Source organism: Vidua chalybeata, chromosome 4 (genome assembly GCF_026979565.1).
Source record: "Vidua chalybeata isolate OUT-0048 chromosome 4, bVidCha1 merged haplotype, whole genome shotgun sequence".
Taxonomy (NCBI): Eukaryota; Metazoa; Chordata; class Aves; order Passeriformes; family Viduidae; genus Vidua; species Vidua chalybeata.
This window is the reverse complement of record NC_071533.1, coordinates 39,869,395-39,888,644: the sequence shown is the minus strand read 5'-3', so window position 1 is coordinate 39,888,644 and position 19,250 is coordinate 39,869,395. Positions and strand designations below refer to the sequence as shown.

Below are 19,250 nucleotides of genomic sequence, written 5' to 3'. Positions count from 1 at the left end.
AGAAATTAGAAAATTTTAATATTTTGCAAGCATTCTGTGACTTGATGGTCAGTGAATTAAATTCAAAGAAGTATTTGAACTACAATTAAATTACGTGGGGTCAAGTTCTTACGCAACTATGAGTAAAATATAGGCTGTAAAAATTCCTTGATGTGAATATAACTTTCAGCATATCTTTGGAACTCTTTTCCTCTCATTTTGCTGAAATATTGCTAATACAATCTTCAGGAAAGCTAAGTATCACCTATTTCATCATTACATCCATGTATGTTTGTGTATAGAGCTGGAGCAAAAGTCTAATACAGATGTTTGATTGCAAAATAGGGAAAATAATTGTCCAAAAGACAGCATGCAGTGAAGATGTAGACTTCTTCCTCTCTTGTGGGTTGTTTATTTTTAATTATTGTCACTTTTCTCTTATTTGTTTGTTAAATTCCATTTTCCAAATTTTATTTTAGAAAATTTTCTTCATTAATTATTTTCATAAATATTCACTATAAATATTATGTGATTTGAGTTTTAGACAGTTAATAGGAGCAGTGGTTGGCTATGAGAAAATGCCCTTGACTTTAATAAGGGAACATAAAAAGATCATTCTCCACTCCTAACTTCCTTTGTATCTTTGTCCAGATTACAGATTTTTTCATCTCTTGAGACCATAAATGGTCTTCAAAGACTTTCTTTTAACTGACTTGTTAATTAGAAGTTTAGGTCACCATGGTTATGGAAATATAAGTATAATGGTCTGGTTTTTGTTACTGGTTGGACACAAGTTTAGGGTCTTGAGGAGTGGAGGAAAGAAAACAGAAAGAAGAGAGTCAAACTCTCTTTCCTTCCCTCTTTTTAAAATCAGTGTTAATTTATAATAGAGCCTAGAAGGTCTTAAGATCCTTAAATCTTCATCGTAGTTGTTCAAACAGCCTTGTTGCATTTCAATACAAGACACAGCGCATAAGCTCTATAGAGCCTTTGAAGTAGTTCTTATTGAGTTGAATCTCCTGTGAACAATGCAAGAAGCTGGGTTGCTGAGTAGCTGGAGAAATTCCCCTATGACCCAGCAAAGCTGAGCCCCCTGAGCCCCCTTTCCACCTCAGCTGCCAACCCCAAAGAGCAAAAGACACATACACAAATCTAGAGCTTGCCACTGCTCTTCAGCTTCCTTCAATCATTTGATTTGTGGTTATTTTGTGTGAATGTGGCAGGGAGTTTAAAGGTGTGGTTTAGAGTTAAGTTTTGACATGAAATCTTTTTTTAAGTAGGATTGAAATAATCCCACTTATAAAACACATTAAATGTGCTCAGTCTCTGTAATATTGCCTCATAAATCATCAGAAGTAAACATCTGCTACTAAATAAATGCATAAATATGCAAGAAAGAATTCAGCATGAAGTATCACTGTCAGACGCCAGGAAAAACAGCCATACATATAGTAAAACACAGGAGACCTGATTGTGAGCTGAGCTCTACACTTTGCTAGCCCCAAAGAGCCAGATTACTTATGAATCTGAGGGGCATGGGAAGAGAGCTGTACCGGATTATTTCTCCCGCAGGCACATTAGGAAATATAAGCATGTCTAATGCGCCTCTATTCCTGTATTCGGGAGAAAGAACCGAGCTTTCTAGTGAGCGAGAGCTGAAAGCTCCACATATCATTTATTCACATACCCTGTAAAGAAAAGATAGCTGTACAACATTTCATTTCGTGGGTGCATGCCAGCTCACATCCTAGCTGAAATAATGCACAACAGCCTTCCTCTGCCCACAGTCAACAGGGAGCTCAATGCCTACTGGTGATATTACACATATTTCAGCTAACTCAGCAATCTAAATGTAAAATTCAGCACTCAGAGATGCTCTCTAGAGAACTTTGTGTCCATAAAATCACGAATGGATTGCACTCATTCATATATGTGGTTTTCCCATCTCTGCAGATGTAATATCAGAAATATTTCCCATTTAATAGGCCATCCAAGTATAAATCAGTAGAAATCATTAATGTAAGATGGAAGCACTCCTTCATCTTAGTTGACCATTTCATAGAATCGTTTGGGTTGGAACAGATATTTAAGATCATTTAGTTCCAAACCCCCTGCCATGGACAGGGACACTTTGTGCTAGATCAGGTTGCTCAAAGCGCCAACCAACCTGACCTTGAATACATCCAGGGATGGGGCATCCACAGCTTCTCTGGGCAACCTGTTGCATTTCTGACCACCTCAAAGCAAATAATTTATTCCTAATATCTAATCTAAACCTGTCATTTCAGTTAAAGCCATTCCCCTTTCTCCCGTCTTCGTGAGAAGTCCCTCTCCAGGTCTCTTTCAGGTCCCCTTTAGATAATAGAAGGCTGCTGTAAGGTCTCCCCAGAGCCTTCCCTGAACAACCCTACTTCCTTTTAGTCTGTCTTCAGAGGAGACATGTTTCATAACATAGGTGTGAAAGGGAAATGACTGAGTAGGAAATTGGTTGTAATGTAAAAACAAGGGAAGGATTGCAGTGTTGTGTGACCCCTAGCATGCTGTGATATGCTTCCACTGCAGTGGTCTGGCATCTCTACTGAAGTTTACAGCAGCTGAAATGGCATGTCAGATTTGTATAGCCTGTTTGAGACATGTTCTGAACTTCACAGAAATATGTTGCCATAAGTGTGAAAATGCTACCTCCTTGTAGCATTTGCATGAAAGAATGAATTCAATATGAAGTATCACTGTTAAGAGCTAGGAAATGACCCATTTTGCATGATTGCAGCAAAATATGCCAGTACACGTTGATAAGGTGTGGCTGATGTCCATTGTGTGACTGTGGCAGCTGCAGACTGAAGGACTAATAGACCATTTTTCCAGTGAGTGGTGGTGTGACCCAGCCCTTCTCAGAATTGCAGAGATGAACATGTCATGCTCAGGCTTATTTTAGTTACAGTGAGTATGGGGTAGAGAAAGTGACTTGAGATCTTGCTGCCTCTGCTCAGGCGACATAAGGCAGAAGAGACAGTTTGCTAGACTTCATGTCTGCCTTTGCAGAACTGCTCAGTCAATTACTGCTCTGTCAATTAGCCCAGCCAGAGGAAGGAGCTGCATCAAGAGTCTGGTATGTCTTGCACTTCTTCCATCACTCTGACAGGAAAGACTCCTACGTTTACAAAGTCTGCAAAGATGAGGTGAGAGCAGAAAGTGTCAGCATGGGTAAAGACCAGAGCAAACACTACACTCTAAAGCCACTTAATGCAGTCTTGGGGATCACAAGGAATTGAAAATGTTATTTCAGTCTAAAGGAAAGTCTTCCCATGCATTCTTGCATTTCTAGCCCTCATGGTCTCTCTCAACCATTCTGCAATGTACAAAATATTTAAACTTATTATTCCTATCAATTAGACCTGCTAAGAGAAAATAGAAGGGAGTTGTTGAAAATGTTGGTCCTTTGCTTAGAGGCTTTGTCTACTGTTAAATGGTTGAGAAAGAAATAAAGCAGCAGAAACACGAAAGTGCTGAACCAAAAGATTGTGTAGCAACATATAGAAGACAGGAATTAAAAATAGCTCTAGTTTAAAGTCAAGGATTTAAGGAAAAGCTCCCTGAAATAATGGATTACAAAATGGGGAGTAAAGAATTTAAACTGCCTTATTTTGGGATCAGGTTTACACTGGAATTTCTTTAAGCTGCTCATTTGCTTAACTTATGTCTGTAATCAGATTTGCAACCAAGAAAAAAAAACAACCCTTTTTTTCCAACATGAAGATTTTCAAATCTTTTTTCCTGTTTGGAAGACTAGGGAGAGCAGTATTAAATATAAACCATTAAAGAGTAAGAAGAATTAAGTTGCCTTTGTTTGACCTCTTTCTATGTAGACATTAACAGTTTTAACCAACTTGGTACAGAGTCCATGTGAAGCCAGAAATAGAGTTCAGCTTTACAGTGTGGAGACAACACAGAACTTAGTCCTTTGTTTCCCCATGGCTTACTGCCTCCTTCAGCATCCATCACTTGCAGTGAATGAATGAATAAAAGGAAAGTTCTGAAGGAAAGTTCTGAAGAGCACCTCCTAGCTCAAAAATGAGCACCAAGTCAAAATTTCATTAATAACCATCATCCTTCAATTCCACGTTTCGGGATTTTCCATGTCCACTTGGGTTTTACTAAGTGAAGGAGCTTAGTTGTTCTTGAATGTGATTTTTTCCTAACAGAAAAATTCACTGTGTAATTATAGAGAACTAACCAGTCAGAAGGAGTTGTTTCCAATATGTTGTTGCATATCACAGACTCTGACCAGCTGTATTAACAAACTGATTTGTGCTGTACTAATTATTTCTCTTGTAATGTGGATTCAGCAATTAATGGATGAAAGTAATGAGAATTTGGGGACCTCAGAACCCCTCTTTCTTCCCCAGGAGTTGCTCTAGCAATTGATTCTCCATTGCCAATAGCACTCTGTTGACATTTTCTAAATCAATACAAGAAATTACTGCCATTTTCACTGTACATGGAACTGAAGAGGGGAGCAGTTCAGTTCCTCAGTCACTGCTGGAACTGCACAATACCGGATTCAGTTAACTAAGCATGAAGAGCTGTACACTGAAAAATTGCAGGCATCTGTCATGAATTTTGTCTTATGTCTGCTAAATACGTTTCCATGAACATAAAACATCATTTGAATGCACAGTAGGGCCTGAACTATTTAGTCAGGCTTTTCCTGTCCCGACTGCTTCACAGCAACCTCTCATCCTTTCAAGTCATTGAGCACTTCACTCTTTGTGTAACTTGGGATTGATCATTTTGTTAGCCTTATCTCAGCAGTCAGTGGTCAGAACAAGAATATACACCAGTCAGCTATTCATTGTGATAAAGCAAGTATTCATATGTTGGTGATAACAGAAGGGCATCTCTTCTGTAGGAAGAAAACAAAACAAAAACAAAAAAAACCAAACAAACAAACAAAAAAGTAATTTTATTTCATTTAAAAGGCCGCATGATTATTTTTGTCACTATTGCCTTCATCACTTCACCTCTTTCTTTATCTATCAGTACTTTTTTCCTACTTAAGCAAATACAAGTTGGACAAAAAAGAAAGCTAATATTTAGACTTAACAGATAAAATATCTTATGGGAAAGCATATATTTTAGTTGGTACTTCATTCTATGGAAAACAGTAGAAAAACCTGGGTTCTGCTGTGACGCAGATAACCATACAATCATGATGAAAGTTTCAAATGAAATGTGAATGGAAAAGATGCCAGACTAGAAAGCCATGTTTGGTAATTACAGATAATTAATATTTTCTACACTGTATAAAAATAGCTGCATTGTGCTTATTTTGCCATGATCATAATAAGCACTCATGCTTTTTGTCTGTCTAAAAATATTACTGTTTTATCATCATCCCAGAATATTAAAAATAAGCTGAACATTTTGTGCCAGTATATTTCAAATAATGGACAACTGTCTTCAGAGTTATCTCAAAAACTTCCTGAGAATAAGAACAGAGCAACTTAAGAGGTTTTTAGGTAGAAAGAGAAGAAGGAAGTGTCCAGGAAAAATAGCAAACAAGTTTCATTATTAGAGGAGACTGACACATCAGAAGGATGTGAATTGTGAAAGGTAGTGTGTGACTGTCTGAGGTGAGTTTTAAGTAATTGTTAAAAATTATTTAATTGTCTGTTTCTGTAGACTGAGACTAACTTCCTATGTCTTCAGTGCTATTTCTGAGTTTATTGTCGGTGGTTCTCTTATATTAGTCAGGATTTAGTGTGACAGGTGCTGGCATTCACAGATCTTCCCAGATTGTGGAGGACCAGCTGCCCTTCCTGTTGGGTTCAGTGGCAGAAGTCGTAGTAGGGCAGAACCACTCTCCATAACTAATTGATTTACAGCCATGGCAATTACAGAACTAAATTTTGTGACTAAAGCAATGACTAAATATACCTAAGAATCTATTTTACTTTATCAATAAAGAACAATGTAATATTTCTTTTTTGATTGCAATGCCAAGTTAACATTATTCTGCTGTTTATAAAGCTCAGTTACTGCCAGCAATGAGGAAAACAACTTAATTAATAATGCCATCTAAATGGAATTTTTATTGCAATACCCAGCATAGGTATTGTAATGAACAGGCATGAGGGAGAATATGGTTTAATTGCCATTAATCACCTTACCTTTCATAATGCGTTTATAGAAACTGTTTTTCTTTTTGACATACATCTAATTTTGAGTATTGTAATGTTATTGTCACTGAGAGTTTCATCAAGAACTTTTGGCTTTCTTCCTTCTCTTCCCATTTCTGTCTGCTTCACTCAGTTTTGCTGGGACCTTAGCTATGTCTGGAGCTTCACTGAGGTGTGTGGGTTGAAAATATGTTCCCTGTCTACAGATATGTGGCAGATTTTTACAGTTAGCTAGGTTTTTGCTCTCAGCCAATTTGTTTTTCCAACAAAATAAAGCCATGAGGTAAACTAATATATTTATATATCTGATTCTTAAAAAAAAAAAAAAAAATCGGTTTTCCTTTTGATCTATTTTCATCATTTGAAGGAAGTGCTCTGAGATTTTACAGTGTACCAAATCTACCTATCACAATCTATTCAAACTCCCATGCAAAAACCTACAGCAGGGAAACTTCTCTTATGTAAACCTTTCTGAGAAAGCATCCAGCTATCTAAGCACAGCTCTTTAGCATTGTCTGATTGCACCACTTAGTAGAAACACATTGATGTTCTCATGTTCTTGCTCACTGTGTGCCTGTATCTGGATTTGTGAAGACAGCCAGTGTTTCCAGCACTGTAGAAAGTACATCACTTGTTGCAAAGTGCAGACTGACTACTCATTTTAGCAATGCATAGGGCTTTTAGGGAAAGTTTCATGTGTCTCTGGTGCATTTGGAGGCAGCAGCAATGTTCCTTGTCATCTTCTGTTCAAAATTAGAGCTTGATGGGATTTGGAAGTGGTGGCCTGTCAAATTAAGAATCTTTGGATTAGGTACATAGTGATGTTTCTCTTCTGTCCAGAGTGGATGTTTCCAGATCTGTCTTAGCTGCGAGTGTCAGGAGCAGCCAGAAGCTGACTGCCTCTGATGACAGGGCCATGTGTAGGGCTCTGCCTTCCCAGCACGTGTGGCTCTGCTCTGTGCCTGACAAAATGTGTGTGCCTGTTGTTTTAGACATCAGTGCCACATGTTGCTCTCTCCTGTTTCAACTGAACCTTCAGTGTGAGGTCAGATACCCAGCACAATGATTTAGCAGCTAGAAAACCACCTCCTGAAATTTCTTAAGGATTTTAACTCCTGAATGGACCTTAGAATAGTCCTTGAAGTGTGAAGTACTTACCTCCAGCTTCCATTTCAGGACTTAAAAATCTTTAAAAATAGAATCACAAAAGCCAGATAATCGATAAACGTAGCCCTTGCCTTACTAATAACTAATACTGGTTCAGGCAACTCTTTTCACTCACTCCTGACATGTGCTTGGTAAAGGGCAGTATTCAGATACAAATGTGAATTTCCACACTGGTTTTTTGTATTAAAATGAGGCTTAATATTACAGCTAGTACTTCCATGATTTTGTGCATTACAGAGGTTTTCAGCTCTGTCTAACATGTGATCAAATTATTTTTCTAAGGTATCCCAAAGCTATGAATTTTAGATAACTGCATGAGTTTCATACAATGTTTACAGCATTGGTGATGAGTTCATTGGGCTTTCTTAGAGTGGAAATATTTTGTAAATAATAATGTAATTTCTTCTGTTCACCACATTCTTTCTTTCAAGACTGGGAGACTGATAGAATGACTAGTCCAAAATTGAAGTTGTTGTACTTTACCGCCTTATTGAGCTGAAAGTGTTTTTAACATCTTTTTTGAAATAGTACAAAATCTAAACATGTTGAACATCTGTCTTGAAGGATCAGCATGAAATATACTTTCTTGCCTCTTGCAAGAATACTATTGTGGATAATGTTTTTGGCTGATGTTTTTAAAGATCTCATTGCTGTGTTCCAGATTAAGTGTATTACTGTTTCAGGTGTGCAGGGAATTCGTACTTGGTTGGTGTTGTGGATGTCACTTGCTATTATTGTTCGTGGCACTGAGAATAAAACGTTCATTGAGAAAGATAATCCTCACACGAAAGGAGGTAGGAACATGTAATTGACAATCAGGAGGTTAAAAGAGACTTGACAAGATTTCAAGAGATTAAAAAAGTTAATCTGTCATGGTACACCTCTGCTCCAAAGGCTTCTATTCTAATTAAGATTCATCACAAGCTTTTTAGCAATAGTCCTGTCACCCTTGCACTTTTACCCAGTGGAGAAAATTGAAACTCAGTAATTCCGGTAATATAAGAGATGTAGTAATAATCTGAAGAATGACATGATGGTGACATGTCATTGCCTGTAAGTCCCACACATCATGTTGTGAAGCAGTATGATGTTTTCTCAAAATATGGATGCTGCTTTCAGGCAAACAGAAGTCTCTTGCAAGCAAGTTTTGTAGAGATGTGTGTCCTGCACTCCTGCTATAGTCTTCTGACTGACTCTCAAATATTAGCAATTTTTCAGACTAATGAGATATTCTGTTAAAATGCACTGGTTTTTGGTTGAGAGCAATTTTAGAGTAGTTTAAGAGGTATTCTTTGTATTTTATCAGTCCAGGTAAACATGTAGTTTATTTTAGTAGTAGGCAAATATGTGTAATACTTCAAGTTAATGCTTATGTTTAAGAAATTTTGCAAAGCAGATATTTGCTTGGGTGATTACTTGACTTGTTGTGGACATAGGATCTTCCCTTCTTTGCTGGTAGTTTCAATTAATTTCTATCTCATGCCTGTGAAGAAAGAAGCCCGCTCTTAGATATATGCTGTCTGCTGTGATATTTGAATTACAATACATGTATTAAAGCTGGTTGTTTTGTGTATAAATTACATCTTTACTGTAAACTGCAATATTTTCTTTGTTTATTTCTTTGAAGAGAACTGCTTGTTCTCTTTTTGAATGCTTTAAAAAAAGTCATGTTGTTAAAACTGTCTGACTTAGATGAGATTTTGGTAAACCTCTCCATACGCCAGCACTGTAGAATGAAAAGGTCGAGTACATGTGTCCAACCTTGCTTCAAGCAATACCATTTGATATTACATTTATGGCTGAGATCACAAGAACACATGGGTTTTATATGGGTGTAATTACCCCACTGCAGGGATTAATTATGGATGAAAGTTAGATGTTCTCTGAAGTAGACAGGAAATTGATGCCATTTCAGACAACTCCATTCACAAAAAAATGCTCCAAGCCCACTGTCTCTTAGGAATTGTCACCTTTAGCAGCATTTGTATTTTGATAATCCAAGAAAAAGAAATGTGCTACAACTGTGTCAATGACATGGACATTTGCATTTCAGAAGCTTATTTTTCCTCAATAATAAAACCAATAAAACAAAACCAGAGTGGTTTTGACAATATATGATAAAATAGGATCGCACAAATGTGTGCCTTACACTAGTTCTAGAGAAGCAGTACTAGGAAGGGGGCAGGGGTTAGGTATATAAATTAATATCAGTTCTTTGGAAAACTACTTAGTTCCAGAAACCTCTAAGTATAGAAATAGGAATTTTTCCTATACTTTTTTTATTTAAAAATACTTCTAAGTTACCCTTGTTATGGTACAGGAAGAGTAGTATTTTTGTTTTAATAATACTCGTTGAAAACTAAAATATCCAGCTGCATAGAGCTAACCTACTGCTAACCACTGATTTCCAGAGGTGTAACACAGTAACTGGGTACAATAAATTTATCTTTAAATTTATCTTTTTGGTGGAATCTCCAAGCTTATCTGTTGTTTTACCTTCTCTTTCATCTTTGAAATGCCAAGTCTCACAGCCCTTTTTATTAAGGCAATTTTGCCAGACAGTGGGTCCTTATTTGACTCACTCAAAATCTTTTCACACTGCTAAGTAAAAGTTACTTATGTTTTGATATTATTTCCCAGGTTTTTAATTATTTCTCCAGCAACTTCTTTCCTGCCTCCTCTTAGTACTCTAAAGTAGAGGTAATGAAACTGAGGTATCCACATTTGAAAAGGAAAGATGCAATCCTTACTGTTATTTCAATTCACCTTTAGCCAAAATTAGAGAACAATTTTAAAACACATCCTTTTTACTGATCTAATGTCTTTTCACACATTAAAAGGAGTAATTGGTTTTCTCTATCAATTTTATAAGTGACTATTACTTTAGAGCTAAGATTGGCTGTTCTTAATATCACCTGTAAGATTTTATTGTGCAGTGTTGTGGCTGATTTAACTTTAAAGGGAAAAAAAATCAATGTGAAACTGTAATCCTAACTTGTTTTTTCCAAGGCTTAGATAATTGATACAAAATACAAAGTGGTTTACAAACTGACTTGCAAGCAATTCACTAGCCTTACAAACAATTAACAGTAAGTTTGTCTTTATGTCACAGTTTCCTTCCATAAATCAGGTATGGTAAATTGTTTTTTCTGTGATAGTATTTTTCCTGTACCTACAGTATAACTTTGCTTACAGGAATAGTTTCATAAAAAACAGATTTCAGCTTAGTGGAAGAACATGGTGTGTTATTCCAATGCACATAAAACATATTAATGACGATATAATAAAGGATGCTCTATCTAATAGCCAATCCCTAGAGAGGTGGGGATGTTTCAATAAGAGGATGACTGCAATCACTGAGCTGTTGTAAACCCTGGGGTTTTGAACCAAAGGTTTGCGTGAGAGTATTTGCTTATGCAGATAGCTAATGGCTTACAAGTTTACACTGGAGGTGTTGAGGTAAGGTAGAGTTGGCCCCCTTGAAGGTGAACTCAGCACGTCCATTCTGTTTTTTAATATGGATTGAAGAGGAAATTCTTTGGGCTTGCAAGTTGATCTGCATGTAGTGGTTGGCTTATGCATCTACATAATTGTGCTGTTCAAGAAGGTGAGTGGTAATTACCATGGAGAGGTCTGAATCACCGTGAAGAAGTTTTGTAAAGAGGTTATAGGTTATTTTCTTTCGTCCTCAATCATATACCTTTGATCTACAAGTGGACTGCTGTAATTGTGATATCATGAAGCCTGAAAAACAGCAAAGGATTAGAAAACCTATATATTGACTTGCACGTTCAATCAACTTGCATATGATCTCAGCAGGAAATTCAAAACAAAAGCTAATTTATGGAAAAATATGGAGTTCTAATCACAGTTTAGCTCTGTGGGGTTCCAAATAACATACTACAATCTCTACATGCAGATGCTTTCATCTTACATTTCAGATTTGGTGACATTCCAAAAGTTCTTATCAAGCCTTATTATCATCTTTTATTAAAGCTTATTACATTTATCCTTATTGCATGTTTGCTGTAATATTCTGTCATTCTTAATATGGAATAAAAAAGCTTTGATCTTTTTTAGCCAGTCATGAGATGGAAATATGCAACACAAGTGTTTCACTATATAGTATAAACTCCCAGCTCGGTGTGTCCTTTGAACATTGCTTTAATTGGCCCCTGTTTTTTTTTCCTTTGATTCATAAATCTTTTCATCAGACTGCATTTCTCTGTGCCATCAACATGCAAATAGGCTATACATGATCATATAGTGCCACTTAATTATATCTCTCAAGAGATTTGTGGTGGTTTTGTTGGGTTTGGGTTTGGGGAGGTTGGTTTCTCTGTAATAAATAAGGCTTTTGAACCATAAGAATGGTTGGACCACTTCATCAACCTAAGAAAGGTGTTTCCAGTTAATTTTGAGACATTACATTGTCATTGGTCTTCTTAACACTATGGGGGTGTGATCTAAAGCAAGACTTCTGTCGGAGTTGTGAAAAAAAAACTAAAAAAAACTAAAATAGGTAAAAAAACCCATGAGCTTCAGCTTTTTGCTAGAAAGCAAATTTAAGGAAGAAAAGGAAAAAGTTATAGAATGAGAAACAATAAAATAAAAAATCTCTCAAGGAACACAGAAAAGTTATTAGCCTGTAGTCTTAACCAGGTCTTGACACATGTAAATCAGGGAAATTTTCTTCTCCCCCATAATATTTAAAATCATTGATTATGACTATTAGACAGAAACCCAAAATTTACAGAATGTTTTTCTTGTTTTTGTATGAACAAAACAACCCTTGCTTCAAATGAGTGCGCAGTCCAGTATGTACTTCCCATAATTTCTGTACTTGTAATGATTTTTCACCATCTTTCTAGACTGAACAGCATTAGTTGGGGGAAAAAAAAAAAGTTTTGTTGAGGAGAAAGCCCAGGATAATACTAATGACTATTTAGATATAGTGGAGATTATGACAAAATTGAGTAAGTTTGCTGTTCGTCACAATAAATGGACAAATCTGAAACAAGACATAATAGATATATCTTATTTAAATAAGAAGCTACTGAAAAATTGTCTTTGTTTCTGTTGTAAGAAATCTGGATTCTCCCTTAAGCTTTGAATGTGCCTTGTATAATGGAGTTGACAGAATCAGACCATTGTTACGTAAAGGTCCCTGGCTTGACAACTGAAATGAGACATCTAGCCATACAAGTTTTCATAGGAATAAAGGTTCCATCTTGGGGTGAATATAGTAAAAATATTTACATCAAGACTACCACACATCTTTCTTAACAGTTCAAATGCAACAATACTTTAAAGTGCCATGTGATCATCTTTGATTAGCAGTCAAAGACAGTAAGTTTATGCACAGTAGATAGCTGATATACCTTTGTTGCTATATTTTTTTAGGCAAATTTTTTTCATGTTTTGCAAATTCATTGTTAAAAGGTTCCAAGAGAAAATAAAGAGTAGACAAGACAGGTTGGATTTTTTTTGCAGATGAAACAGTAAAATCAATGGACCCATTCAACTGTTCAGGATAAAAGGGAAAATATCAGTTTTTCAGTTACTATATTGATCCAGGTATTACTAGGTTTTTCATATAGCACTCTACTAAAATGTTTTACATTCAGTGTATATGTTCAACAACTTTCATATGATGCTGCTGGTGACTAATCGTTTGAAGGTGCTCAAAAGCATGTACTTTAAAAAAGGTACTCAAAAGCATGTGTTTTAAATTTAGAAGTAACAGGGGTTTTATGGATTTGAGAAAAAACAGTAATAAATAAAGAACTTGTCTTTGTAATTTTTAATTCACATTATTTAAGATTTTAATTAACTATTTTTAATTCACTATTTGATCTGCAACAACATCCAAGGTATCCTATTATCTTAGAAAAAAGCAAAAGAATGCAAATCACTGACAGTTCATTTGCACATCTTCTGGTCCACTTCAAGTCCTTCAGAATAAAATAGGTTTAGATTCTAATTATGTCTGCAAGAAAAGTATACGGGAGATAATTTTAAAAACCACTTCAATGTTCAAATATTTCATTTTAAAATGTATTGCCAACAGGGAGATGAACTAGAAGATAATCCTTCAACAAGATTGAGCAATAATTGCAATTTGCTTAGTTTAAATTATAATCTTTTTTGCATTGCTTTAAATATAAATTATGTTCGCTTTTCCTTATGTTCAAGTGTGCATAAAGATTTTTCAATTAATTCTAAGGAAGCAATTTTTAAAATCATGGTTTCAAAATATCAGCACCCAGAAATATGTAGCAGTGGCAGTCCTGGAACATGAGTTCAATAACTTAGCAAGGAGCTCATCTTCAAGCACAGCTTCATGAATAATAAGACTTGATTTCCATACCTTGTAAAACACATGGGAGAAGGGAAGGAGGGTCACCAATATCATTCAGTTCCTCTTGCCAACTTCCCCTATGGTGTTGAGTTCTTTATGTTCATAGAACATATGCCATAGGCCTTATCTCCAGAGGTTTTGGGAAGTTGCTTGCTCTTTAGAGACAGCCAGTGTTTTTTCTTTCTGCTGTCTAGTGTTACTTTTTAATTCGTCGCTATTCTAAGAAAAGCTGGAGGAGCATTGCAAGTCCATTTCCCAATTTAGGCAATTCTGTTTCTTTTTCTTTCTACTTAAAAGAATCCTCTTACCTGTGAGTTCTTGTTCTTCTGGAACACCCTGTGTCACCTTAACAATTCTTTCCTGCAAAAAACAAATTGCCGTATTCAGAATGGAAGGTTGCGTGTTGCTGGCACTTCTGACTGGTACTTCAGAGGTTTACCTCTTCCATTACTGCAGGACTGCTTCTGTGAATAAAGCCTCTGCTTGTGTGTGTATGGTTTTGTTTGTACATCATTATGATCTGCATTTGTGATTCTTTCACCTGCACACCTCACAGGGTGTTTGCTATGCCCCTTGTGTTTCATGTGAGCATATTTGTCACTTACAGTACTTTAGAAAAAGGTGCAGTTGATCCTGGTGAGTTAAGATAGAGACAACCTTGAATTTTGATGAGAACAATATATAAGTTTCTCTGGCTTTTACTGTATATTGCTACCCTTTTCTACCAAGAAAAAAAATTCTGATAGTCATACACCCCAGAATTGTGTGTGTATTCACATCCAATCTAAACTTTGTTTCTGTTTAAAGCTACACTGGATACTGGATAATGCTAATACATGTCTATTTCCTTTATGAACTAGCTGTCCTATCCTCATAGCATTCAAGTGTATGAGAAGAGGGGAAAAAATTCAGAAAAGTCCAATTCTTCCTAAATGGTAGAACAGGTACATTAATTGGTGTTCTGTTACAATTCTTTTTTGTGCCTCTCATAATTTTGGCAGAAGAGAACTTTGAGAGATTGAGGAAGGCAGCAAATGCAGCAGGTATGCAGTCGAATGCAGCGGGTAGTTGTCAGCCCTCACAGTTCTAGTTCTGTCACTTAGTTACATAAATTATCCATCTTACACTACCTACTAATAAAGGACGGATTTCTTTTTGGATGCAAGAAAGTCCTGGAGAGTGTTTTGAAGTGATAATACAGTGTATTTCTCAAGAACGAGTTTCTTGTAAAGGTAATGCTTAAAGCACCAAATTACTAGCTTGAGAAAGGAGCATGCATAACAAATGGGCAACTTCTTCCTGAAGATTATTGCAAAATGTTTTACACAGTGTAAACTAGTAATGGGTTTTTTTCAAGTGTTTGCTGTGAAATGTTTTCTTAGTTGCTATTTTAATTATTGAAGGAAGGCTTTGTAAAGTGATTACAAACCAAAATAACTAGACTTCAGTGATCTCAAGATCAACCAAGCTTGAAAAAGCAGTTTTAAGACGGTTCAGAAACTCTTCAGTGAACTGTGTGGTGACAGATGGCAAGTTTACCCAATTGCCTACAACAAATGATAGCATTTTTATATTAGCATTAAGGCTGCTGTTGGTACAAATGTACTCTTTTAATTTGAGCTCTGAATATTTGAATATCCCACTCCATTGGCAGGGCGAGGGGGAAAGAGGAGGGTAAGAGCCACTGTTAATTTGGTTGCTGCTTTTATGTTTGGGATTTGTTCTGGTGAATTTAGTCATATTCACCAGCACCACACACACACACAGGCACTGGTAGTATGTTCATGCCAAGAGCACCCCAGATCCAAGAGAGTTTTCTCATCTCTGATGCCTCTTCTTTCCACTCTGTTAGAGGGAATGCACTCCTCACCACACTCTAAAGGGTGGCCATGCAGATAATTTGTCCAGTAGCAGTACAAATGTCATCTTAAACAACTCAGTCCAAAGGTAAATGCTAGCAGAGCTTCAGCAAATGAAGAACTCTTGGCAGCTAGAGATTACTTTGCAGAACAGATGTAGGGACTGAAACAGCAGAATAGGTAGAAGATCCTGGAATCCCTGATTAAAGATGGTATGTTTTTTCATAAATTTAAATAAATAAAATTAATTAAATTAATTAAAATTAAGGGGGTTTTTTGAGTTTACAAAAATGTAACTATTTAATCATAGGTTGAATAGTTAAAAATGGAAAAGACCTTTAAAATCATCAAGTCAAATCATCAACCATGTTCACCATTAAACCATGTGCTGAAGAGCCATATCCACAGTTTTTTTGGGATGGTGATCCTTCCAGGGATGATGACTTCACTACTTCCCTGGGCAGTCTGTTCCAATGTTTTACAATCCTTGACATGAAAACGTTTTCTCTTACTACCTAATCTAAACCTCCTGGCTTAATTTGAGGCCATTTCCTCTTGGCCTGTTACTTGTTATATGGGAGAAGAGATGGACACTCACCTTACTAAAACCTACTTTCAGGTTGTAGGAATCGTGAGGGTCTCCCTGAACCTCATTTTCTCTGGGCTAAGCAACCCCAACTTCATCAGCTGTACCTCATAAAACTTGTGCTCCAGACCCTTTACCAGCTTCATTGCCTTTCCCTGGATGTGCTTCGGTACCTCAATGTATATGTTGCATGATGGCACTCAAGATGATCTGCTCCGTGACCTTGCCCGGCACTGAGGTCAGGCTGACAGGTCTGGAGTTCCCTGGAACCTCCATCTGGCCCTTCCTGTAGATAGGTGTCACACCATTCAACTTCAGTCGCCTGGGACAGCCACACTTGACCAGAGCTGCTGGTAAATGACTGGAGGTGGCTTGCTGAGCTCTTCTGCCAGCTCCCTCACTACTCAGGTGAATCCCATCTGTCCCCATGAACACGTATGCACTTAAGATGCATAGCAGGTCACTGACAATTCCCTTCCAGATTATGTGGGCTTCATTCTGCTCTCTGACTCTTGTCTCCCAGGTCTAGGGGCTGGATACCTTGATGACAACTGGTCCTGTTAATTAACAACTGAGGCAACAAATGCCTCAGGCTTTTCCTCATCTTTTGTCACTGTTTTCCCAAGAAAGGATGGAGGGTTTTGGCCCTCCTTTTCTTGCTGATGTGTTTGTGTAATCATTGGTTGTCTTTTATAGCAATGGATGGATTAAGGTGGGCTTTGGTCCTCCTAATTTTCTCCCCACATGGCCTCACAACACCTTGTAGTTCTGAGCTGCCAATGCCTTTTTTCAGGGATGATAAACTCTCCCTTTTTCCCTGAGTTCTATTCAAAGCTCTCTGTTCATTCAGGATTGTCTTCTTCTCCACCAGCCCACCTTTCAGCACTACTCCTGTGCTTCTAAGATTTCCTTCTTTATAGCATGTCCAGCTTTCCCGGACTTCTTTACCCGAGATATCATCATCTGTTTTTCTGCTTAATAACTATCCTGTTCCACAATGGAAGCAATCATCCCAGTCTTGATACAAGTAATAGGAGGCTTTTGTTAGCATTTGTGGGCACATTTGGAATTGTGACAACCCATCTTTTCTCCCATCCTCTGAGAATTCAGCTATAATTGCAGCTGCAAATTATTTGGATTGAGTTGTTGTGATCCATGACCACAACCATCGCAGTCTGCCTGCCTTGTGGTTGGAGGCATCTGGCATTCTCACACAAGTCCTTGCTGCCATCAGAATTATGCCAGTATTGAAAAGAAAGTCATTCCCATATTGGTATCCCCATAGATTTGGTGGAGTCAGAACTAATGACTCTAGGAAGCATCTCTTGGCTTCATTGTTATTGTTCATAAGACCAAATAAATCCCAAATTGATTGGGAATAAACCAGACATGACAAGTAATATCTAATCCAAAAATCAAGAAACTTTTTTACATTAGATTTGGGACAAGAATAGCAGCAGGAAATAATGAAATGCATTTTGTTCAAATGTGCTTTTAGTTTTGCTTTTTATATCAAATTCTTTACAAAAAGAAGTAAGCCTACTATTTCTCTGAACACAGCAGAAACAGAGAAGGAGATTGATCTCTTACATCCCCATCCCAAAGCTAGAAGAAGGCCTGCATCCTTTTCTAGACCAAAGGAAATCAGACAAACATGTACACTTGTGCAGTCTGATTGCATCATTCTCCCTTTGGAAATTCAGAACTAGTCCATACCATTGGACTTGAGGGTCCCAGACATCCCATCAAGGTACCAGTCCCAGGTGCTGCTAAACACATAATAGCATCAAAAATTTTTATCAGATGCCTCAATTTCCTTATAAAACTGATAAGGATGTAAAGTTTGCTTTTATATTGATGGCTAGCTGAGAGAAGATAAATTTTGGTTTGCACAATAGTGCCTGAGTTTGTCTTAACCATGTTCCTAAAGTTCATTTCATTCATCATTTCAAAAGAAATTCTGCCTTGTAATTTGATACTTTAGCAATAAGCCTGGTTCTTTCATGTTGTTTTCATGTTTGTTGTGAAAGGAGAATTCTCTAAATTCCATAGCACTAGCTCAAGAGTGATTGTGTGGTTGAATTATTTAGTGTATTAGTACACACACTAAGTTTTGTCACTGGAATTGTCTAGCTTTTGCTAGACAATTTTTTGTCTCCTTAAAAAATATTCCTACATTCCCAATCTGTGAAACAGCTGTATTTATCCATCTGTTCATTTTCATTAAACATTGTGTATTGAACTTGTTTCTAGTTCATTGTTAAAGCTGAGAGAGGAATTGTATATTTGAGAGATATATTGTATATTTGGGAGATAAACTGTATATTTGGGAGCTAGCACTCCCAGTCTTTGACAGTAAACTACTCACATCAGTACAAAGACAAAGAAAAGGTAGTTGTCACTTACACTGTAGTAATTGTGGTTATATTGATGTCGTCAATATTGATCCCACAATCTTTGTCTTTGAAGACTTCAAATTCCAGCTGTTTTGAATTACAAGGGAATGGCTAGAAGGTCATGTTGGAGCTTCCCCTTCTGATCTCCCAGTGCATGGAGAGGCGCAGGGCCGTGCATAGCACCAGCAGATGTTAATGATGTTCTAAGCTCCTGTGTTTCTAGAGTTACAAAATGAATGTCACTTTCTTTTCTCAAGAAGAACTAATAAAAAGGATAAAAAGACAGCAAAGTTAAAGGAGGTGATTTAGATCTCTGGACTTGAAAACAAGCAATGTACTGGGTTTAAATCATGAAATATTTAGCTATTTGCAGTCTTTCATTGCTGCCAGTGAAATGAACAAGTATAACAAATTGTAGAGTTTGACCCTAGGGATTTTATTGAAATATATTAAAACAGATACACTCATCAGGTGGTTAATACATAAATAAGGATTTCAGCTGATGTAGGGTCAAAATAATGATGGCTAATTCTAGTGAGGTGCCAGAGATGATGGTGGTCAGATTTATGGTTTAACAAGAGTTAAGAGGGGATAAAAGAAAGATGTTTTTAGGGTCAAGGAACATTCTACATTATCAGACTTTGACAGGCAATTTAAAGTCTGGGAAAGAAGTGTAATGGTAGAGTCAGAGACTTGGAACAAAGAGAATATGTCATCTGTAGT

The 19,250-nt window shown here is 36.9% G+C and overlaps 1 protein-coding gene across 1 annotated transcript in view; it reads left to right on the top strand.

Annotated features, from left to right (window-relative positions):
• The window catches only part of TENM3 (teneurin transmembrane protein 3), a 666,217-nt gene that overhangs the window by 548,014 nt on the left and 98,953 nt on the right, over positions 1-19,250 (top strand). The gene's annotated exons all lie outside the window — the stretch shown is intronic.